Raw genomic sequence first — 22,524 nt, 5'->3', positions numbered from 1 at the left:
GATATTGATAATGAATGAATAAGTGGGTCTGGGGTTCGAGTCCCGCTTGGGGTGCCTTGTAGCGGACTGGCGCCCCGTCCTGGGTGTGTCCCCTCCCCCTCTGGCCTTACGCCCTGTGTTACCGGGTTGGCTCCGGTTCCCCGCGACCCCGTATGGGACAAGCGGTTCAGAAAATGTGTGTGTGTGTGAATAAGTGAATTATTTCTCATTTAAATGTGTGCGAATGAGTCAGTGCGATTGCTCTCCATAGAGTAGCAGCCTGTCCAGGGTGTACCCTGCCATATGGCTTGTACCTCTAGGACAGGCTCCAGACCACGGCGACAATGCACTGCACAAGCAGTAACTGAGAACGGATGAATGAGTGAATATTTCAAACATGTTTTTATGACAAGGGATGTTTCTGTTCATGCACTCAACTACATGATTTAAATGACTGCAATATTAAAGTACAACACTAGCTTGAATCATGGATGACATTTCTAAAATGTGGCCGTTCGGAAGTGATTCTTTACGGTGAGAGTGTCTGAACGTGTCAACATAGAAGAGTTGCCATGGAAATCCAGTAGTTTAGGTGGACTTGATCGCTGATTGATCATAACTGGTTCTTCAGCACAGTCTGCAGGGAGAGCAGGTTTTGACTGTGGCTCACTGAGAAAAGACAGACTTTTGGTTCAGGTCCACAGTGCAGCCTTCTTCACTAGGAGTACAGCGGACGAGAGGCTATCTTCCGAGCAGGTCGAGTCCCAGCCATCCCTGCCACGCAGCACTGTCCCCTGAATCGCCTCCCAGACCTGCCAGACTCTTTGCTAAGTGGAGAAAGTGTCCTTCCAGCTGTCGCTCAGATTGCCCTTCGCTACACCAAAGGGGTCCTGTCTGAGTAGATTACCGACTCACACAAAGGGGGAAGCTCCGAAAGTCTCCTAGGCTTCCCCTTCCGACAGCGGAACCATCACAAGTCAGCCTTCACAGGCATGAAACATCAGTGCATTTAAAGCAATTAAAAAAATGCTCCTTTGGCTAAATAAAGGAATTAATTATAGATGAGAGAAAAAAGTATTGATGTGTCGCACAATAATACCATATAGTCCATAAATGCAGCAGTCCCCACCGTATAAAATGAATCTCTTCCTGAACGCAGCGTGGATGCCGAAATTTTGCATACCAACATGCAATTCCATATTATTTTAAATGGAAAAACATTTACATTTACATTTATTCATTTAGCAGACGCTTTTGTCCAAAGTGACGTACATCTCAGCAGAAGTACAATTTATGCATTACATTGAGAAGGAGACATAGCTGCAGAAATGAAAGTCTCAAGCAAACCCAGTTTGTTCCCTACCACTTGCTGCACTGAGGTTCATCGTACGAGTAGGTGCATAAGACATAGGATAGACAAATCCCAATACCCTCCCACCATTTTTTTTTTAAATATTATAAGATACACAAATGAGCAAGAATAATGCCAGAGCAGTGGCTGAATAAAGGTTGTATCTGGCGATGCTTATGGAGTTACGATGCGTGAACAGTTACACCGTAAATGAGCTGGAAAGATCTTGGGTGAAGTGGATCTGGAAAAGGTGGGTTTCCAGACCCTTCTTGAAATTAGACAAAGTTTCCGCAGTTCTGAGTGAGAGGGGAAGGTCATTCCACCACAACGGACCCAGAACCGAGAACCTCCAAGCTTTGCCTTTCGTGCGCAGGACCACCAAGCGAGCATAAGTAGATGAGCGAAGGAGCCTGGCTTGGGTGTAGCGGTTGATCAAGTCCTGTAAATAGCTGGGGGCAGTTTCATTGATGCATTTGTACACAGTAACCAGGGTTTTGAATTTGATTCGGGCAGCCATAGGAAGCCAGTGCAGAGAAATGAGTAGAGGAGATGGAGCAGAGGAAAAACAATAAAAATGTGTTTCCAGCATATTTGAAAGCCCCAAACCAATTTTCCTAAATATCACTAAAATGTTGTGTAACTGTCAACCCATGATTCCAGCAAGGTATAAAACATTTGTTCATCATCAATAAAGTAAAAATTACCCAGCTGCAGAAGTTGGCAAATAATTCTAGGCAGCCTAATGTTATAAGTATGACATTATAAGTTACTTTGGAGAAAATTGCCAGATACATGAATGAAAAGCTAACCATGTAGAGATCTTGTTTATACTCAACTCTTCCCTGGAATAACTGAGTCTAGGGTTTGATGCTCTTCCTCAGTCACTGTTAACTTTGTGCTTTCAGCAAAAATTTCCTGACATTAAGGCTTCCCAGCCTCTCACCCATGGGTTGGCTACTGGTGCTTAATCACACAGGTGATTTCCTCAAATCAACTCAGCAAACTGGATATCATCGATCAGATAAAATGGAGACGTGGTAATTTATTGTCCTCCAGCCTAGACAGCCCTTAAACATTATTACTTTGTCTGATAAGAACCAACTCCCAGGGAGGTGGTCCAGGGGGAAGCACCCCATGGGTTCATTACCCTCTCTCACTTCAGTCATGGACGTCAAGCGCAGGAGTAAGTCATCGAGCCAAACGGAGCACTTGGATGTACCTAAGGCCGCTTTTTTCCGAGTTCTGCAAACAAAGTTTTTTTTTTTATTAAAAGTGATGTTAGTGATGTCCTCCTCCTTCCAGCAAAGTCCATGTTCCTCTTCTGAAAAGGTTTTGCTGAAATCTAACGTCCTCGTTGTTCTGCCATGAAGCTGCAAGAATGCGGCAGGATTTCCATGCCACTCTGGATTTCCCTTTCATGTGGTTTTAAAAACTTAGAAGCATGTGTTTGTTAGGGAACTGTGCGTCAGTAACAAACATTTGGTGCGCATCCCTTGTCCGCCTCTAGTCAAGATCAAACCTGACCAGCTAAAATGTCTAAACAACCCCAAAGTAAAAAATCCACAGGGATCAACAAGTTGTTTTTGTCAAATCAATAAATGTGGCTATTCTGACTATAGCACTATATAAATCTGTCTGTATTTGTAGGGCTGCTTGATCCTATGTATGCCACAGTTGTGTGTTTATATTTACACTTCAGAACAGGACCTCGATAGCATGAAAGATATTGTGATGAGCAACTTAACATTGTAAATCTCCTTGGAGAAAAGCCTTGGATGAAAAATAAATAACTAATACAAACTGTGAGCGTTCATTGATCCATCGTGCTCTGCACAATGTGGCAAATCTTTTCATCTGTAAATAATCTACTGTCAGAATATAAAATGTTTTTTTAGGTATTAATGAGAATAATTCTTGCAACCACCATCTGCGGAGGGTCAGCGACTGGATGGCACACAAAATCAGATAAGGTGTCAGCTTTACTACTATTTAAATGATGTTTTGGCACGTCACACATATTTATTTACATTAGATACCACACACACACACACACACACACACACACACATCATCTGAAACTGCTTGTCCCATACAGGGTTGCAGGGAGCTGGAGCCTAACCCGACAACACAGGGCGCAAGGTTGGAGGGGGAGGGGACACACCCAGGACGAGACGCCAGTCCGTCGCAAGGCACCCCAAGGGGGACTCGAACCCCAGACCCACCGGACAGCAGGACCCAGGCCACCCCACTGCATCACTGCACCCCCTCATTAGAAACCCTTACAGTCCAATTTTTCCTGAATTCCTGAACCAAACTGGACTGAATCTTCAGGGATGGTGATAAGATCCTGCTGATCAACTGAAAGGGGAAACAGTCAGCAAATCCGGCCTCACTGTTTGTGAGTCTGTATGGATGTGTTTGTTAGGGGGTGCACACACAGAGCAGACTCTAGCTCTGCCCCTACTTCTCCTTCAACCCCCAAATTCTGCACACTGGTGTACAGCACAGCCTGATGATCAACTTGCCTTTCTTTACTGGGTTACCATGTGTTTGGCTGGAAGAAACACTTCTATGATGTGTGTCCAAAAGGAATGTGAGTGAGAACCACAGAGGTGTGTCTACAGCATCATAAAAGTGTTAAAAACGAGTGGATCGGGTGACGTGGAAGAAAAGAACACTTACGATAAAGGCAGCCTGCCTCCCCATTGAGCTGCGTCCAGCCCGGGCAGCACTGGTACACGGTCCACTGCTCCTGTCTGTATACCTGCCTATACACCGAATAATACGCTGTCCTGCAACAAGACACAAGGCACCAAATATTTAGTGAAATATCCAAAACCTCCATCAATATAAAAACTATAAGAGCCAAACCCTTGTGTTTTATAGCAAACTGTACTTTAACTGTTACAATTACTTTATGATTTCAAGGTGCATGTGGTAAAACCAGAACACCAAGCAGCTCTAAGTAAGAATGAATTGACTCAGATGAACTACTGGAATTGTGCCAATGAAAAACACATGAACAAACACACACACACACATACACACACACACACAGACATAAAGCATGTTTTGTGTTCTCTGCCTCTTTAATGTTCCTCTATACAAATAAAAGGAAAGACACTGGCAAGGTGCTTCTGGATATGTAAGTAGTTTCTGGATATCTATTTGGTCATGGACTGCACGCCACACGCTTGAGTTGTTGTTCCTGTTGCTAGGGGTCTCAAGCTGATTTCTGTCTGTTACCAAAAAATGTTCTAGCTTCGCACCAACACGATTTGAAGAAAAATTTTTGAATTGCCTTAAAATCTTCTTCAAAAAAGTAACTGCAAGAATGAGTAATGGTTGGACTTCTCTGACGACTAGTTCCTAATTGGAAATGCAATTTATTCAGAATAATGACATTTATATGATGCCACACATGCTGAGAGGTTGAGGCTACATTCAGGTAATCTGATGTCATTAGATAAGGTCATATCGTACACGGAGGCTTCAGGTGAAAAGACAAAGAGAATGAAATCTGCAGAGAAAAACTGAGACAGAGAAGTCTCGGGGTCGGGCTTCCAGATCAAACAGTGAGGATTGGATTTCTGCAGGACCTACGATGACGGCTCACTTTCAGAAGCTGCCCCGCCTGCACCAATTAGCCAAGCCTTTGTCAGCTCCATTTGTGGCATATCATTTCATTGCCCCACGTTTTTGTGTGGTTTAAACGGTCCGCCACAGTCATCTATGCCAGTTCTAGGACCTCGGATAATTCCAGAGGACTGGATTTCCCTGTGAATTAGGGAGGTGTCTGAGAATTTTTACAGTCTCTCAACAAAGAGATCAATTTCCCACCAAAAGTTCCCGATTGCTCCCGTTTCCCACCTCCCGGCGGACCTCGGATCTGGTTTCCTGGCACGGCTCTGTGAGCACATCCCCAGCCACCGGGACAAAACAACTGTTTGCAATAATCTCTCCAGGCCTCGGTTCTCCTTCTGAAATATCTGCATTGCTAATTCAGGCAACAATGTGAAGTGGCCCCCTCCCATTTGTCAAACATTAAGTCTTGTTTCATGGCTTCCCTTCTTTATTCAAGCAGTTGACAGGTATTTTACCCCCAGCCCACAGTCATCAAAATCCTTCCCAACATCTGTCTTGGAATGAGGATGCAACTAAGATTTAGATCATTTTCGAGCCAGGCCAAACACAGAGTGGTTATGTGATACCTGTCACGTTTTGTGCATTACATTTTTATGCCAAGAGTCAATTTATTATCAGCGATCACATTTACGCTTACAAGAAAAAGTTTAAGAAGCCTTTGGAATGATCTGGATATCTGCATGACTTGCTCCTAAAATGTCATCTGATTTTTATCAGTTATAGTCTTAACAATATATATTTTTACTTAGCAAACAACACACATGGTATTTTACACTGCCATTTCTTTATGGAATACACACACACACATTTTTAGAACCACTTGTCCCATACGGGGTCGCGGGGAGCCGGAGCCTAACCCCGCAACACAGGGAATAAGGCCAGAGGGGGAGGGGACACACCCAGGATGGGATACCAGTCCGTCGCAAGGCACCCCAAGCGGGACTCAAACCCCAGACCCACCAGAGATCAGGACCCGGTCCAACCCACTGCGCCCCCCTCTTTATGGAATATACACACACACACACATTTTCAGAACCGCTTGTCCCATACGGGGTCACGGGGAACCGGAGCCAACCCGGTAACACAGGGCGTAAGGCCAGAGGGGGAGGGGACACACCCAGGACGGGACGCCAGTCCGTCGCAAGGCACCCCAAGCGGGATTCGAACCCCAGACCCACCGGAGAGAAGGACTGTGGTCCAACCCACTGCGCCACTGCGCCCCCCTCTTTATGGAATAAATGTTTTTTAATATTCAGTGTCACTGATGATATACATGACCCCCTACATTTTAGTCATAGTGGAATCTTCATCATTGCCAATAACTTCAACCACTTTCACTGAACTCAACAACCCATTGTGAGCCAACCAGATCATTATGCTCCCTGCACCATGCTTCATAGCTAGATAAGATTTTGGTGTTGTTACGCAGTGTTGTTGTCTCCAAACTTAACAGTATGCACATTTACCAAAAAGTTTAACTTTTGTCTCCTTCCTCTTCATTTTCAATGGGCAGCAATGTTTTTGGACAGAAGCGATTTCCTCTGCGGCAACTACACCATAAGTCTTGCTCAGTTCTCATTATGGTAGGCTCATGACCACAGATATTACCAAGTGCAGGAGATTCCTGCAGATTCTTAACCGTCACCCTAGTTTTTTGTCACCTTTTTGGGGACTCTGTGGTGTGCTCTTGCACACTGGTCTTTCTAGGACACCCTCTCCCCGGAGAGTAGCAGTGGTCCTGAATATCTCCCATTTTTAAACTATCTGTCTGCCTCTGCACTGATGGACACCTAAGTCTTTAGAAGCACTTTTTCTTAAAATTTTCCAGTCGTTTGAGCTTCAGCACCTCTTTTTTTGAGGTTTTCTGAAATTTCTTTTGAAAGGACCACATTGCACATAAACAGAATTATTTTGTGAAGAGCAAGTCTGACTCAAATCTGAACTGACTGAAACACTCAACTCCTTGACAGGAACACACATTGTCTGAACCGCTTGTCCCATACGGGGTTGCGGGGAGCCTGAGACTAACCCAGCAACACAGGGCATTAGGCTGGAGGGGGAGGTGACACACCCAGGACAGGACACCAGTCTATCACAAGGCACCCCAAGCAGGACTTGAACCCCAGACTGACCGGACAGCACCACCAGGCCCCCATTAATAGGAACATCTCACTCCAATTATCTTCTTTTCAATATGTCATCCTAGAGGTTCACATTTTTTCATAAGTTGCCTTGATTGCTTAAAGCATTTATTCAATAAAGATATGAAAAGTTACAATGTTGATGGTGTTGCTTGTTTAATAAGATTTGATTGTATTGTCTGTTACAATGTTGATGGTGTTGCTTGTTTAATAAGATTTGATTGTATTGTCTGTTAGGGTGAGGAGCTCAGTCACCCGGGAGGAGCTCGGAGTAGAGCCGCTGCTCCTCCGCATCGAGAGGAGTCAGTTGAGGTGGCTCGGGCATCTGTTCCGGATGCCTCCTGGACGCCTCCCTGGGGAGGTGTTCCGGGCTTGTCCCACTGGGAGGAGGCCTCGGGGCAGACCCAGGACACGTTGGAGAGACTATGTCTCCCGGCTGGCCTGGGAACGCCTTGGGGTTCCCCCAGAGGAACTGGAGGAGGTGTGCGGGGAGAGGGAAGTCTGGAGGACTCTGCTCGGACTGCTGCCCCCGCGACCCGGCCCCGGATAGCGGAGGAAGATGGATGGATGTATTGTCTGTATTTTATTATTATGACTTACATGAATATCGGGTTACACTGAGGAGACATTCATGCAGAAATACAAATAACTGCAAAGGTTTTTTGTTGACAAATGTATGCCAATTGTCCTGCAGGACAAATGTTATAGTGCACTGTGACAAAATTGCACTGAGTATTAGTGGAACTGAGATGAGGGTGAGTACTAACATGACTGAGTGATGGAACTGCAGAGTGAACTTTGGTGTAAGTGAAATCAAGATGACTACTGACATCACTGTGTGACCAATTGACATTGAGTATTACTGTGGTGCAGCGCCAGAAAGGGTATCAGCAGAAGAGCAACAGAGCGAACATTAACATCGCTGAGGGACAGTGTGAGAAATCCCATGGGTGAATTATAGAATGACAATATAAGTGTTATGCAGAGAGTGACTGTTAGTGGGGCAAAGTGACTATCAGAGTAACATATTCACAAAGTATCTGAGCTCACTGTCCTCACCTTCTCTGGTATCCAACACACCACACCTGTCCAGCACAGTTTTGCTTCCACACTTTGGCCAGGTGGGTGAAGGCCTTGGTGCAGGGCTGTGTATGGGCCACCAATGTTAGCTCCTGATGAGTGCACACATTTGGCCTGTAGGGGGCGACACCCAGAGCTGCGGATTCATTTCCATTGAATTTTAAAGCTGTACAAAAGGAAGAGGTAGACTCTTTGGAAGGACACATTTTGACTGGAAAGTATACAGCCGTTCTATACTGAACATTATTTCGATGAAATATGAAAATCAGGACAACAGAATAACTGTATAGTAACTATTATTGCCCTTTGTTTAGCTGATGCCTTTGTCCACAGTGTTGTATTAGCTGTTGCAGTAGCTGGTAGCAAAGTAGTTGGTACTGCTGTCTTCTGGACCAGAGAAGGTTGCAGATTGCATTCTTACCTCCAGCTGTAGTACCCTTGAGCAAGGTATACTTAAAAGTTGTGTAGCTGGATAAATAACTATAACTTGTGTTTGAGAAAAGTGTTGGCTAAATGCAATTAAATATTTATCCAAAGACTTATATTTTGCTTACATCAATACAGAGAGACCAAGGGGGGACTTGAGAAGTGCAGTTTGAAGCAGGAACCTTCAGATGACAAAGTGTTAACGGCTCTAACCACTACGCCCCCCAGGTTAAGTTTTATGTTTAAGAAATTCTATTGGCATGACTACTGCTAAGGAATACAGATGTACAATAAAGCCGACAAGCCGGCTTATGAGTGAGATGCGCAGATATTCGCACGTAACGAGGGAGACGCGCGACCAGGTGCAAGACTGCTGTGCCGCGTGGGTCATTTGCCGCTTTCATCTTATTTATTCCAGGAAAACCCCCGCGCGCTGCTCTTTTCTCTTTGTCCGTTTCCTTCTGTTGTAGCTCGGTAAAGTGTGACTGAGACGCGTGGGCTTGGGTTCGAGCGCAGGTTCAAACCATACAAAGAAATAAGAAGAACCCCGAGGGTCCACCGACACACTGTCCCCATAGAGAGATTTTTTTATTTTTTTTATATCACAATAAAAACATTCGTGCACGAAAATGGGAAGTAAAAGAATAACGGATTAAAAGCAAGAAAGCAGTCAAAGTTACTCACATGTCAGGCTGAAGGGAGGAGGTGCGAATCCCGTTCAGGTTAATTATAAATAAAATGATTGCGCTCAGTCGAGGGACCATGATGGCGCGACCGGTGAAAATCGAGAGGATTTTTATAATTCTAAACACTGATTAATGTCTGAAAACATGCTAGGGAGACATTCCCAAAAAAAAAAAAACCACCGTCTCTTTCCGCAAGAAGAAGACCGTGACGACGTGCTTTACTTTTTCCGGAATTTCACGGAGGACGTCGCAGGAACGATGAAGGAGCATCATTCAGAAAGTGGGCAAAACGTTATAGAAAAATAAAGACAACCAGATTGCCAGGTTCTTCAAGGTCCATAAATGACCATGAAGGACTGACTCTCTCTCTTTCTCTCTCTCTCTCTCTCTCTCTCTCTCTCAACACCTGCAGAAAAGCATTTCGAGTGACTCACGAGCGGAGCGAGGTCCCATCAGAATGGCAACACACTACTAATTATACAATGCAATAATATCTGAAAGAGCAATAAAACTTCCCGTATTCGCGTAGAAAATTACCAAACTCTGACATTCATATAAATGATCGAAATGAGAACCCGAGCCTCCCGCTCCATCATGTGTTCATTTCTTCATTTTAACAGACCTGCGAAATAAAAAATAAACATGCTAAAAACTGTTGTAGGCGTTCAGTTACAAAGCTGCAATCTTTCCATTAATTAAAATGTTATATTAAATTTCCAGACATAAAAATAAAAAGAAGGGTCTGAAAACTCACCTTTTCCAAACTCGCTTCGCCCAAGATCTCCAGCTCGTGTATATATGGTGTAAATCATGTTCATGCACCGTAACTTCATGATCATCCCCAGATACTAGGCCTTTACACAGCCGCTACTCCTGTATTGTACGTAAATGTTTGAGTACCTTTAAAAAATAAAAGAAAAAACTGTACGAATGTGGTCAGGAATCATGTATTCTGAGTTTTATGCACCTACTCGTGCGATGAACATCGGTGCATAAGTGGAATGAAACAAACTAAGTTTACTTCATCACATGTCTGCAACTATTACTCTTTCTCCTAATGTAATGTACAAATTGTATTTCTCTCAGGTGTACATTGCTTCTTGGAAAAATCATCTGCTGAATGAATAAATGCAAATGTAAAAATCCAATGTGTCCATGAATAATAGTAAAATAAACTAAAATATGACAATCAAAAACAAGCATTTCTTTTTTGTTAATAATCAAGGTAATTAATGCGAGTGATGATGTGGAAAAAACTTCATGATACTGAGTAAAACGAAATAACGTGTTCAGGTATTGGCTCATTAAAGGTAAGTTGTTTCTGTGAAAAGTTATGGTCTATTTAAAATAAACTTAAGGCATAAAATTTAAAAAGCTCTTCTAGGTGATAAGAAACCGAACGTTACGGCTTGACAAAAGTCTTCTGTGACAAAGCCACATTGCAAAGGTGTTATGTGGTGTCAAGCTGAAGAATGAAGCTGTGATTTCTGCGTTCGACTCCGATATGGGGTGTAGATCCAAGGAACAGCATTGGACCGCAAATGAAAATATCCAACATTCCAGTTCTGGTGCCCCCTCAGTAAGAATTGCGGATGTTATCAGAGGTGTAATGTTAGGAACCTGATCAGCTTACTGAGAATGATTATGTACGCTTCCCCGTAACACCACTTATCCACCGTAGGTGTCTTTCACGTTTCCCCAGTAGGCTGACTGGAGAAACGGATGTACTTTTGGCTGGGAAAACCTTGGGGTGGGCCACAGCAGTAAAAGACTTTTTTGTCACAATGACACGGTGGCATTGAGTTTAAAATTAAACGTACTTGTTTTTCGATTATGGCCCTCCTTGTAGCAAAGGGGTATAGATAAATAGGAGCAGGGCCGTTGCTACGTGGTGGCCGTGGGTGGCCGGTGCCACCCCTGACGAAAGCTCGGCCACCCTTCTGGTCACCCCTGTTGTGCAAAGCACTCTGACCACACTGACAGGTGACTGTTTTTCGCCACTCAAACTTGTACGACACACATAGTGATCGGCGCTATTAGGTTAAAGAGCTGCGAACCGCCCGCACGGCACAAACCGCTGTGTGAATAGGCAGGAGGAGTAGGAGTCGGAGCAGGAAAATTCAATTTCTGAAGTGTTACTCCAGCCAAGTCCAGTGCAAGAAGATACGGTGATCAGGAGAGTAAAATCAGTGTTATTTACCTACATTTCATTTCGTGAAAGTTTGATAAAGTTGAGGTACTGTGATGTTTCATCATGAGAAAGAAATGTTAGCTTAATATCGCGTAATTTAGCTTTCTTAGCTAAAGTTACTGCAGCTGCTAGTTAGCTAATTTTTAAAAATAGTGTTACCACATAAATGTGACCACATCACACGCTTAGATTATGAGTCTGTCACTGTTTTTGTAAGTTGTTCAGTATAATAATAATAAAAGTGTTTCTTGATAGGTGTGTTTGTCTAAACTGTAGAACATGAAGAAAAGCAGATAGGAAAGATAGGAAGATACATCCTGTTTTTTACTAACTGAGGACTAGTAGCAGTAAAACTGAAAATGGCTAAGAGAGAGGCAGGGAAATGAATGCTACAGAGAGGGAAGAAGAAGCAGGGGAAATGTGTGCTGCTAAGAGAGACAAGGAGGAAGCAGAGATACAGAAGGAGCTTGCGGAGAAGCTCTAGACACACAACACACATCAGACCAGAATCAGAAATGAGCAGAAACACTGATGTAGCCAGTCGTTGCCCACTACCTATGCAGTTTACATAAGATGTATCTTCAACCATAAAAAAATAATTTCCAATACCCAATTTGCATCATCAGCATCTAAATATAAAAATATGGCAGAATAAGGATTTTATTACGTATTATAATGTTTTCACAGACATTTCTAAGTACTGCCACTGTAATTTCTTGTGTACATTTGTAATAAAAAAATTCTGTAGAATTTGGAGAATTTCTGTCTATAGAATTTGCTGTTGGTACAGCATGTGACAATCAGTTGTGATTTTTCTTTTCTTTGGCCACCCCAATGAAATCACTGGATCTTACTTGGACATCCCTGAAAAATAGTTCTGGCTAAACCTCTGAATGGGCGAGCATTTGACTGCAGCTTAAGAAATCCCAGATTCAAATGCTAGTGCGTTCTGAAGAAACACTACAAGTGTTAACACACACAAGTACTTAAGACTGCTTCATGCTACTGAGAATGACACCATACCTAACGGATGTCACCAGTTACGTGCCTTCGGAATAGATTATGTCCTTGCAGAAGGCATACTTCAGCCGTTAGCTGAGTCAACCTCTAGGATGTCCACAGCAGAAAATTGTTTTGTGAATATACCAGAGTGGAAAGATAACAATGAGGTACGCTGGAGGTATAGCTCACTGGAAGATTTTAGATTTAGAAAACTTTATCCCTCCCAGATCCTGGTGCCCCCTGCAGGGAAACTGTGCATGTCAATAGAAACACCATGTTAAGAGCTCCAATCTTCACTGGGAATGATACCAAAGTTTGTCAATTACCTACCTTTTGGATCAATTATGTTTCCACAGAAGGCTGGCTTAAACGACCACTGCCCTTGAGCTGATTCAATCTCTGTGAGGTCCACAGCACAAGACTGTTTTGTGACAATGCCAGAGTGCAAAGGTGCTATATGGACTTGAGCTCAAGAGTGCACCTACTTGATTTCAGAGTTTGAAAACCTCACCACTCTGGGGCTATAGCTCAGTGGAAGAGCATTTGATTGCAGATCAAGAGGTCCCAGGTTCAAATCCTGGTGCCCCCTGCAGGGAAACTGTGCATGTCAATAGAAACACCTTGTTAAGAGCTCCAACCTCCACTGGGAACGATACCAAAGTTTGTCAATTACCTACCTTTTGGATCAATTATGTTTCCACAGAAGGCTGGCTTAAACGACCACTGCCCTTGAGCTGAGTCAATCTCTGTGAGGTCCACAGCACAAGACTGTTTTGTGACAATGCCAGAGTGCAAAGGTGATATATGGACTTGAGCTCAAGAGTGCACCTACTTGATTTCAGAGTTTGAAAACTTTATCCCTCCCAGATCCTGGTGCACCCTGCAAGGAAGCTGTGCATGTCAATAGAAACACCATGTTAAGAGCTAATACCCCCACTGGGAATGATACCAAAGTTTGTCAGTTACCTACCTTTTGGATCAATTATGTTTCCACAGAAGGCTGGCTTAAACGACCACTGCCCTTGAGCTGGGTCAACCTCTGTGAGGTCCACAGCACAAGACTGTTTTGTGACAATGCCAGAGTGCAAAGGTGCTATATGGACTTGAGCTCAAGAGTGCACCTACTTGATTTCAGAGTTTGAAAATCTTACCACTCTGGGGGTATAGCTCAGTGGAAGAGCATTTGACTGCAGATCAAGAGGTCCCAGGTTCAAATCCTGGTGCCCCCTGCAGGGAAACTGTGCATGTCAATAGAAACACCTTGTTAAGAGCTCCAACCTCCACTGGGAACGATACCGAAGTTTGTCAATTACCTACCTTTTGGATCAATTATGTTTCCACAGAAGGCTGGCTTAAACGACCACTGCCCTTGAGCTGAGTCAATCTCTGTGAGGTCCACAGCACAAGACTGTTTTGTGACAATGCCAGAGTGCAAAGGTGATATATGGACTTGAGCTCAAGAGTGCACCTACTTGATTTCAGAGTTTGAAAACTTTACCCTCCCAGATCCTGGTGCACCCTGCAAGGAAGCTGTGCATGTCAATAGAAACACCTTGTTAAGAGCTCCAACCTCCACTGGGAACGATACCAGAGTTCGTCAATTACCTACCTTCTGGATCAATTATGTTTCCACAGAAGGCTGGCTTAAACGACCACTGCCCTTGAGCTGAGTCAATCTCTGTGAGGTCCACAGCACAAGACTGTTTTGTGACAATGCCAGAGTGCAAAGGTGATATATGGACTTGAGCTCAAGAGTGCACCTACTTGATTTCAGAGTTTGAAAACTTTATCCCTCCCAGATCCTGGTGCACCCTGCAAGGAAGCTGTGCATGTCAATAGAAACACCATGTTAAGAGCTAATACCCCCACTGGGAATGATACCAAAGTTTGTCAGTTACCTACCTTTTGGATCAATTATGTTTCCACAGAAGGCTGGCTTAAACGACCACTGCCCTTGAGCTGGGTCAACCTCTGTGAGGTCCACAGCACAAGACTGTTTTGTGACAATGCCAGAGTGCAAAGGTGCTATATGGACTTGAGCTCAAGAGTGCACCTACTTGATTTCAGAGTTTGAAAACCTTACCACTCTGGGGGTATAGCTCAGTGGAAGAGCATTTGACTGCAGATCAAGAGGTCCCAGGTTCAAATCCTGGTGCCCCCTGCAGGGAAACTGTGCATGTCAATAGAAACACCTTGTTAAGAGCTCCAACCTCCACTGGGAACGATACCAAAGTTTGTCAATTACCTACCTTTTGGATCAATTATGTTTCCACAGAAGGCTGGCTTAAACGACCACTGCCCTTGAGCTGAGTCAATCTCTGTGAGGTCCACAGCACAAGACTGTTTTGTGACAATGCCAGAGTGCAAAGGTGATATATGGACTTGAGCTCAAGAGTGCACCTACTTGATTTCAGAGTTTGAAAACTTTATCCCTCCCAGATCCTGGTGCACCCTGCAAGGAAGCTGTGCATGTCAATAGAAACACCATGTTAAGAGCTAATACCCCCACTGGGAATGATACCAAAGTTTGTCAGTTACCTACCTTTTGGATCAATTATGTTTCCACAGAAGGCTGGCTTAAACGACCACTGCCCTTGAGCTGGGTCAACCTCTGTGAGGTCCACAGCACAAGACTGTTTTGTGACAATGCCAGAGTGCAAAGGTGCTATATGGACTTGAGCTCAAGAGTGCACCTACTTGATTTCAGAGTTTGAAAACCTTACCACTCTGGGAGTATAGCTCAGTGGAAGAGCATTTGACTGCAGATCAAGAGGTCCCAGGTTCAAATCCTGGTGCCCCCTGCAGGGAAACTGTGCATGTCAATAGAAACACCTTGTTAAGAGCTCCAACCTCCACTGGGAATGATACCAAAGTTTGTCAATTACCTACCTTTTGGATCAATTATGTTTCCACAGAAGGCTGGCTTAAACGACCACTGCCCTTGAGCTGAGTCAATCTCTGTGAGGTCCACAGCACAAGACTGTTTTGTGACAATGCCAGAGTGCAAAGGTGATATATGGACTTGAGCTCAAGAGTGCACCTACTTGATTTCAGAGTTTGAAAACTTTATCCCTCCCAGATCCTGGTGCACCCTGCAAGGAAGCTGTGCATGTCAATAGAAACACCATGTTAAGAGCTAATACCCCCACTGGGAATGATACCAAAGTTTGTCAGTTACCTACCTTTTGGATCAATTATGTTTCCACAGAAGGCTGGCTTAAACGACCACTGCCCTTGAGCTGGGTCAACCTCTGTGAGGTCCACAGCACAAGACTGTTTTGTGACAATGCCAGAGTGCAAAGGTGATATATGGACTTGAGCTCAAGAGTGCACCTACTTGATTTCAGAGTTTGAAAACCTTACCACTCTGGGGGTATAGCTCAGTGGAAGAGCATTTGACTGCAGATCAAGAGGTCCCAGGTTCAAATCCTGGTGCCCCCTGCAGGGAAACTGTGCATGTCAATAGAAACACCTTGTTAAGAGCTCCAACCTCCACTGGGAACGATACCAAAGTTTGTCAATTACCTACCTTTTGGATCAATTATGTTTCCACAGAAGGCTGGCTTAAACGACCACTGCCCTTGAGCTGAGTCAATCTCTGTGAGGTCCACAGCACAAGACTGTTTTGTGACAATGCCAGAGTGCAAAGGTGATATATGGACTTGAGCTCAAGAGTGCACCTACTTGATTTCAGAGTTTGAAAACTTTATCCCTCCCAGATCCTGGTGCACCCTGCAAGGAAGCTGTGCATGTCAATAGAAACACCATGTTAAGAGCTAATACCCCCACTGGGAATGATACCAAAGTTTGTCAGTTACCTACCTTTTGGATCAATTATGTTTCCACAGAAGGCTGGCTTAAACGACCACTGCCCTTGAGCTGGGTCAACCTCTGTGAGGTCCACAGCACAAGACTGTTTTGTGACAATGCCAGAGTGCAAAGGTGCTATATGGACTTGAGCTCAAGAGTGCACCTACTTGATTTCAGAGTTTGAAAACCTTACCACTCTGGGGGTATAGCTCAGTGGAAGAGCATTTGACTGCAGATCAAGAGGTCCCAGGTTCAAATCCTGGTGCCCCCTGCAGGGAAACTGTGCATGTCAATAGAAACACCTTGTTAAGAGCTCCAACCTCCACTGGGAACGATACCAAAGTTTGTCAATTACCTACCTTTTGGATCAATTATGTTTCCACAGAAGGCTGGCTTAAACGACCACTGCCCTTGAGCTGAGTCAATCTCTGTGAGGTCCACAGCACAAGACTGTTTTGTGACAATGCCAGAGTGCAAAGGTGCTATATGGACTTGAGCTCAAGAGTGCACCTACTTGATTTCAGAGTTTGAAAACCTTACCACTCTGGGAGTATAGCTCAGTGGAAGAGCATTTGACTGCAGATCAAGAGGTCCCAGGTTCAAATCTTGGTGCCCCCTGCAGGGAAACTGTGCATGTCAATAGAAACACCTTGTTAAGAGCTCCAACCTCCACTGGGAACGATACCAAAGTTTGTCAATTACCTACCTTTTGGATCAATTATGTTTCCACAGAAGGCTGGCTTAAACGACCACTGCCCTTGAGCTGAGTCAATCTCTGTGAGGTCCACAGCACAAGACTGTTTTGTGACAATGCCAGAGTGCAAAGGTGATATATGGACTTGAGCTCAAGAGTGCACCTACTTGATTTCAGAGTTTGAAAACTTTATCCCTCCCAGATCCTGGTGCACCCTGCAAGGAAGCTGTGCATGTCAATAGAAACACCATGTTAAGAGCTAATACCCCCACTGGGAATGATACCAAAGTTTGTCAGTTACCTACCTTTTGGATCAATTATGTTTCCACAGAAGGCTGGCTTAAACGACCACTGCCCTTGAGCTGGGTCAACCTCTGTGAGGTCCACAGCACAAGACTGTTTTGTGACAATGCCAGAGTGCAAAGGTGCTATATGGACTTGAGCTCAAGAGTGCACCTACTTGATTTCAGAGTTTGAAAACCTTACCACTCTGGGGGTATAGCTCAGTGGAAGAGCATTTGACTGCAGATCAAGAGGTCCCAGGTTCAAATCCTGGTGCCCCCTGCAGGGAAACTGTGCATGTCAATAGAAACACCTTGTTAAGAGCTCCAACCTCCACTGGGAACGATACCAAAGTTTGTCAATTACCTACCTTTTGGATCAATTATGTTTCCACAGAAGGCTGGCTTAAACGACCACTGCCCTTGAGCTGAGTCAATCTCTGTGAGGTCCACAGCACAAGACTGTTTTGTGACAATGCCAGAGTGCAAAGGTGATATATGGACTTGAGCTCAAGAGTGCACCTACTTGATTTCAGAGTTTGAAAACTTTATCCCTCCCAGATCCTGGTGCACCCTGCAAGGAAGCTGTGCATGTCAATAGAAACACCATGTTAAGAGCTAATACCCCCACTGGGAATGATACCAAAGTTTGTCAGTTACCTACCTTTTGGATCAATTATGTTTCCACAGAAGGCTGGCTTAAACGACCACTGCCCTTGAGCTGGGTCAACCTCTGTGAGGTCCACAGCACAAGACTGTTTTGTGACAATGCCAGAGTGCAAAGGTGCTATATGGACTTGAGCTCAAGAGTGCACCTACTTGATTTCAGAGTTTGAAAACCTTACCACTCTGGGGCTATAGCTCAGTGGAAGAGCATTTGACTGCAGATCAAGAGGTCCCAGGTTCAAATCCTGGTGCCCCCTGCAGGGAAACTGTGCATGTCAATAGAAACACCTTGTTAAGAGCTCCAACCTCCACTGGGAACGATACCAAAGTTTGTCAATTACCTACCTTTTGGATCAATTATGTTTCCACAGAAGGCTGGCTTAAACGACCACTGCCCTTGAGCTGAGTCAATCTCTGTGAGGTCCACAGCACAAGACTGTTTTGTGACAATGCCAGAGTGCAAAGGTGATATATGGACTTGAGCTCAAGAGTGCACCTACTTGATTTCAGAGTTTGAAAACTTTATCCCTCCCAGATCCTGGTGCACCCTGCAAGGAAGCTGTGCATGTCAATAGAAACACCATGTTAAGAGCTAATACCCCCACTGGGAATGATACCAAAGTTTGTCAGTTACCTACCTTTTGGATCAATTATGTTTCCACAGAAGGCTGGCTTAAACGACCACTGCCCTTGAGCTGGGTCAACCTCTGTGAGGTCCACAGCACAAGACTGTTTTGTGACAATGCCAGAGTGCAAAGGTGATATATGGACTTGAGCTCAAGAGTGCACCTACTTGATTTCAGAGTTTGAAAACCTTACCACTCTGGGAGTATAGCTCAGTGGAAGAGCATTTGACTGCAGATCAAGAGGTCCCAGGTTCAAATCCTGGTGCCCCCTGCAGGGAAACTGTGCATGTCAATAGAAACACCTTGTTAAGAGCTCCAACCTCCACTGGGAACGATACCAAAGTTTGTCAATTACCTACCTTTTGGATCAATTATGTTTCCACAGAAGGCTGGCTTAAACGACCACTGCCCTTGAGCTGAGTCAATCTCTGTGAGGTCCACAGCACAAGACTGTTTTGTGACAATGCCAGAGTGCAAAGGTGATATATGGACTTGAGCTCAAGAGTGCACCTACTTGATTTCAGAGTTTGAAAACTTTATCCCTCCCAGATCCTGGTGCACCCTGCAAGGAAGCTGTGCATGTCAATAGAAACACCATGTTAAGAGCTAATACCCCCACTGGGAATGATACCAAAGTTTGTCAGTTACCTACCTTTTGGATCAATTATGTTTCCACAGAAGGCTGGCTTAAACGACCACTGCCCTTGAGCTGGGTCAACCTCTGTGAGGTCCACAGCACAAGACTGTTTTGTGACAATGCCAGAGTGCAAAGGTGATATATGGACTTGAGCTCAAGAGTGCACCTACTTGATTTCAGAGTTTGAAAACCTTACCACTCTGGGGGTATAGCTCAGTGGAAGAGCATTTGACTGCAGATCAAGAGGTCCCAGGTTCAAATCCTGGTGCCCCCTGCAGGGAAACTGTGCATGTCAATAGAAACACCTTGTTAAGAGCTCCAACCTCCACTGGGAATGATACCAAAGTTTGTCAATTACCTACCTTTTGGATCAATTATGTTTCCACAGAAGGCTGGCTTAAACGACCACTGCCCTTGAGCTGAGTCAATCTCTGTGAGGTCCACAGCACAAGACTGTTTTGTGACAATGCCAGAGTGCAAAGGTGATATATGGACTTGAGCTCAAGAGTGCACCTACTTGATTTCAGAGTTTGAAAACTTTATCCCTCCCAGATCCTGGTGCACCCTGCAAAGAAGCTGTGCATGTCAATAGAAACACCATGTTAAGAGCTAATACCCCCACTGGGAATGATACCAAAGTTTGTCAGTTACCTACCTTTTGGATCAATTATGTTTCCACAGAAGGCTGGCTTAAACGACCACTGCCCTTGAGCTGAGTCAATCTCTGTGAGGTCCACAGCACAAGACTGTTTTGTGACAATGCCAGAGTGCAAAGGTGCTATATGGACTTGAGCTCAAGAGTGCACCTACTTGATTTCAGAGTTTGAAAACCTTACCACTCTGGGAGTATAGCTCAGTGGAAGAGCATTTGACTGCAGATCAAGAGGTCCCAGGTTCAAATCCTGGTGCCCCCTGCAGGGAAACTGTGCATGTCAATAGAAACACCTTGTTAAGAGCTCCAACCTCCACTGGGAACGATACCAAAGTTTGTCAATTACCTACCTTTTGGATCAATTATGTTTCCACAGAAGGCTGGCTTAAACGACCACTGCCCTTGAGCTGAGTCAATCTCTGTGAGGTCCACAGCACAAGACTGTTTTGTGACAATGCCAGAGTGCAAAGGTGATATATGGACTTGAGCTCAAGAGTGCACCTACTTGATTTCAGAGTTTGAAAACTTTATCCCTCCCAGATCCTGGTGCACCCTGCAAGGAAGCTGTGCATGTCAATAGAAACACCATGTTAAGAGCTAATACCCCCACTGGGAATGATACCAAAGTTTGTCAGTTACCTACCTTTTGGATCAATTATGTTTCCACAGAAGGCTGGCTTAAACGACCACTGCCCTTGAGCTGAGTCAACCTCTGTGAGGTCCACAGCACAAGACTGTTTTGTGACAATGCCAGAGTGCAAAGGTGCTATATGGACTTGAGCTCAAGAGTGCACCTACTTGATTTCAGAGTTTGAAAACCTTACCACTCTGGGGGTATAGCTCAGTGGAAGAGCATTTGACTGCAGATCAAGAGGTCCCAGGTTCAAATCCTGGTGCCCCCTGCAGGGAAACTGTGCATGTCAATAGAAACACCTTGTTAAGAGCTCCAACCTCCACTGGGAATGATACCAAAGTTTGTCAATTACCTACCTTTTGGATCAATTATGTTTCCACAGAAGGCTGGCTTAAACGACCACTGCCCTTGAGCTGAGTCAATCTCTGTGAGGTCCACAGCACAAGACTGTTTTGTGACAATGCCAGAGTGCAAAGGTGATATATGGACTTGAGCTCAAGAGTGCACCTACTTGATTTCAGAGTTTGAAAACTTTATCCCTCCCAGATCCTGGTGCACCCTGCAAGGAAGCTGTGCATGTCAATAGAAACACCATGTTAAGAGCTAATACCTCCACTGGGAATGATACCAAAGTTTGTCAGTTACCTACCTTTTGGATCAATTATGTTTCCACAGAAGGCTGGCTTAAACGACCACTGCCCTTGAGCTGGGTCAATCTCTGTGAGGTCCACAGCACAAGACTGTTTTGTGACAATGCCAGAGTGCAAAGGTGCTATATGGACTTGAGCTCAAGAGTGCACCTACTTGATTTCAGAGTTTGAAAACCTTACCACTCTGGGGGTATAGCTCAGTGGAAGAGCATTTGACTGCAGATCAAGAGGTCCCAGGTTCAAATCCTGGTGCCCCCTGCAGGGAAACTGTGCATGTCAATAGAAACACCTTGTTAAGAGCTCCAACCTCCACTGGGAATGATACCAAAGTTTGTCAATTACCTACCTTTTGGATCAATTATGTTTCCACAGAAGGCTGGCTTAAACGACCACTGCCCTTGAGCTGAGTCAATCTCTGTGAGGTCCACAGCACAAGACTGTTTTGTGACAATGCCAGAGTGCAAAGGTGATATATGGACTTGAGCTCAAGAGTGCACCTACTTGATTTCAGAGTTTGAAAACTTTATCCCTCCCAGATCCTGGTGCACCCTGCAAGGAAGCTGTGCATGTCAATAGAAACACCATGTTAAGAGCTAATACCCCCACTGGGAATGATACCAAAGTTTGTCAGTTACCTACCTTTTGGATCAATTATGTTTCCACAGAAGGCTGGCTTAAACGACCACTGCCCTTGAGCTGGGTCAACCTCTGTGAGGTCCACAGCACAAGACTGTTTTGTGACAATGCCAGAGTGCAAAGGTGCTATATGGACTTGAGCTCAAGAGTGCACCTACTTGATTTCAGAGTTTGAAAACCTTACCACTCTGGGGCTATAGCTCAGTGGAAGAGCATTTGACTGCAGATCAAGAGGTCCCAGGTTCAAATCCTGGTGCCCCCTGCAGGGAAACTGTGCATGTCAATAGAAACACCTTGTTAAGAGCTCCAACCTCCACTGGGAACGATACCAAAGTTTGTCAATTACCTACCTTTTGGATCAATTATGTTTCCACAGAAGGCTGGCTTAAACGACCACTGCCCTTGAGCTGAGTCAATCTCTGTGAGGTCCACAGCACAAGACTGTTTTGTGACAATGCCAGAGTGCAAAGGTGATATATGGACTTGAGCTCAAGAGTGCACCTACTTGATTTCAGAGTTTGAAAACTTTATCCCTCCCAGATCCTGGTGCACCCTGCAAGGAAGCTGTGCATGTCAATAGAAACACCATGTTAAGAGCTAATACCCCCACTGGGAATGATACCAAAGTTTGTCAGTTACCTACCTTTTGGATCAATTATGTTTCCACAGAAGGCTGGCTTAAACGACCACTGCCCTTGAGCTGGGTCAACCTCTGTGAGGTCCACAGCACAAGACTG

The 22,524-nt window shown here is 44.6% G+C and overlaps 15 non-coding genes across 15 annotated transcripts; all 15 read left to right on the top strand.

Annotated features, from left to right (window-relative positions):
• Window positions 1-13,018: 13,018 nt before the first annotated feature.
• Window positions 13,019-13,090, top strand: trnac-gca (transfer RNA cysteine (anticodon GCA)). Its single transcript has one exon. It is a non-coding gene; the product is annotated as a tRNA-Cys (tRNA).
• Window positions 13,091-13,658: 568 nt separating this feature from the next.
• Window positions 13,659-13,730, top strand: trnac-gca (transfer RNA cysteine (anticodon GCA)). Its single transcript has one exon. It is a non-coding gene; the product is annotated as a tRNA-Cys (tRNA).
• An 860-nt stretch (window positions 13,731-14,590) lies between these two features.
• trnac-gca (transfer RNA cysteine (anticodon GCA)) lies at window positions 14,591-14,662 on the top strand. The gene has a single exon. It is a non-coding gene; the product is annotated as a tRNA-Cys (tRNA).
• Window positions 14,663-15,230: 568 nt separating this feature from the next.
• On the top strand, window positions 15,231-15,302 carry trnac-gca (transfer RNA cysteine (anticodon GCA)). The gene has a single exon. It is a non-coding gene; the product is annotated as a tRNA-Cys (tRNA).
• A 568-nt stretch (window positions 15,303-15,870) lies between these two features.
• Window positions 15,871-15,942, top strand: trnac-gca (transfer RNA cysteine (anticodon GCA)). The gene has a single exon. It is a non-coding gene; the product is annotated as a tRNA-Cys (tRNA).
• Window positions 15,943-16,510: 568 nt separating this feature from the next.
• On the top strand, window positions 16,511-16,582 carry trnac-gca (transfer RNA cysteine (anticodon GCA)). Its single transcript has one exon. It is a non-coding gene; the product is annotated as a tRNA-Cys (tRNA).
• Window positions 16,583-16,857: 275 nt separating this feature from the next.
• Window positions 16,858-16,929, top strand: trnac-gca (transfer RNA cysteine (anticodon GCA)). Its single transcript has one exon. It is a non-coding gene; the product is annotated as a tRNA-Cys (tRNA).
• A 568-nt stretch (window positions 16,930-17,497) lies between these two features.
• trnac-gca (transfer RNA cysteine (anticodon GCA)) lies at window positions 17,498-17,569 on the top strand. The gene has a single exon. It is a non-coding gene; the product is annotated as a tRNA-Cys (tRNA).
• Window positions 17,570-18,137: 568 nt separating this feature from the next.
• On the top strand, window positions 18,138-18,209 carry trnac-gca (transfer RNA cysteine (anticodon GCA)). Its single transcript has one exon. It is a non-coding gene; the product is annotated as a tRNA-Cys (tRNA).
• Window positions 18,210-18,777: 568 nt separating this feature from the next.
• Window positions 18,778-18,849, top strand: trnac-gca (transfer RNA cysteine (anticodon GCA)). Its single transcript has one exon. It is a non-coding gene; the product is annotated as a tRNA-Cys (tRNA).
• Window positions 18,850-19,417: 568 nt separating this feature from the next.
• Window positions 19,418-19,489, top strand: trnac-gca (transfer RNA cysteine (anticodon GCA)). Its single transcript has one exon. It is a non-coding gene; the product is annotated as a tRNA-Cys (tRNA).
• Window positions 19,490-20,057: 568 nt separating this feature from the next.
• trnac-gca (transfer RNA cysteine (anticodon GCA)) lies at window positions 20,058-20,129 on the top strand. Its single transcript has one exon. It is a non-coding gene; the product is annotated as a tRNA-Cys (tRNA).
• Window positions 20,130-20,697: 568 nt separating this feature from the next.
• On the top strand, window positions 20,698-20,769 carry trnac-gca (transfer RNA cysteine (anticodon GCA)). Its single transcript has one exon. It is a non-coding gene; the product is annotated as a tRNA-Cys (tRNA).
• Window positions 20,770-21,337: 568 nt separating this feature from the next.
• Window positions 21,338-21,409, top strand: trnac-gca (transfer RNA cysteine (anticodon GCA)). Its single transcript has one exon. It is a non-coding gene; the product is annotated as a tRNA-Cys (tRNA).
• A 568-nt stretch (window positions 21,410-21,977) lies between these two features.
• trnac-gca (transfer RNA cysteine (anticodon GCA)) lies at window positions 21,978-22,049 on the top strand. Its single transcript has one exon. It is a non-coding gene; the product is annotated as a tRNA-Cys (tRNA).
• Window positions 22,050-22,524: the final 475 nt, after the last annotated feature.

The sequence above is a fragment of the Scleropages formosus genome, chromosome 2 (genome assembly GCF_900964775.1).
Source record: "Scleropages formosus chromosome 2, fSclFor1.1, whole genome shotgun sequence".
In the NCBI taxonomy this organism is placed as follows: domain Eukaryota; kingdom Metazoa; phylum Chordata; class Actinopteri; order Osteoglossiformes; family Osteoglossidae; genus Scleropages; species Scleropages formosus.
The sequence above is the reverse complement of the archived record's forward strand: the minus strand, read 5'-3'. Positions and strand labels throughout refer to the sequence as shown.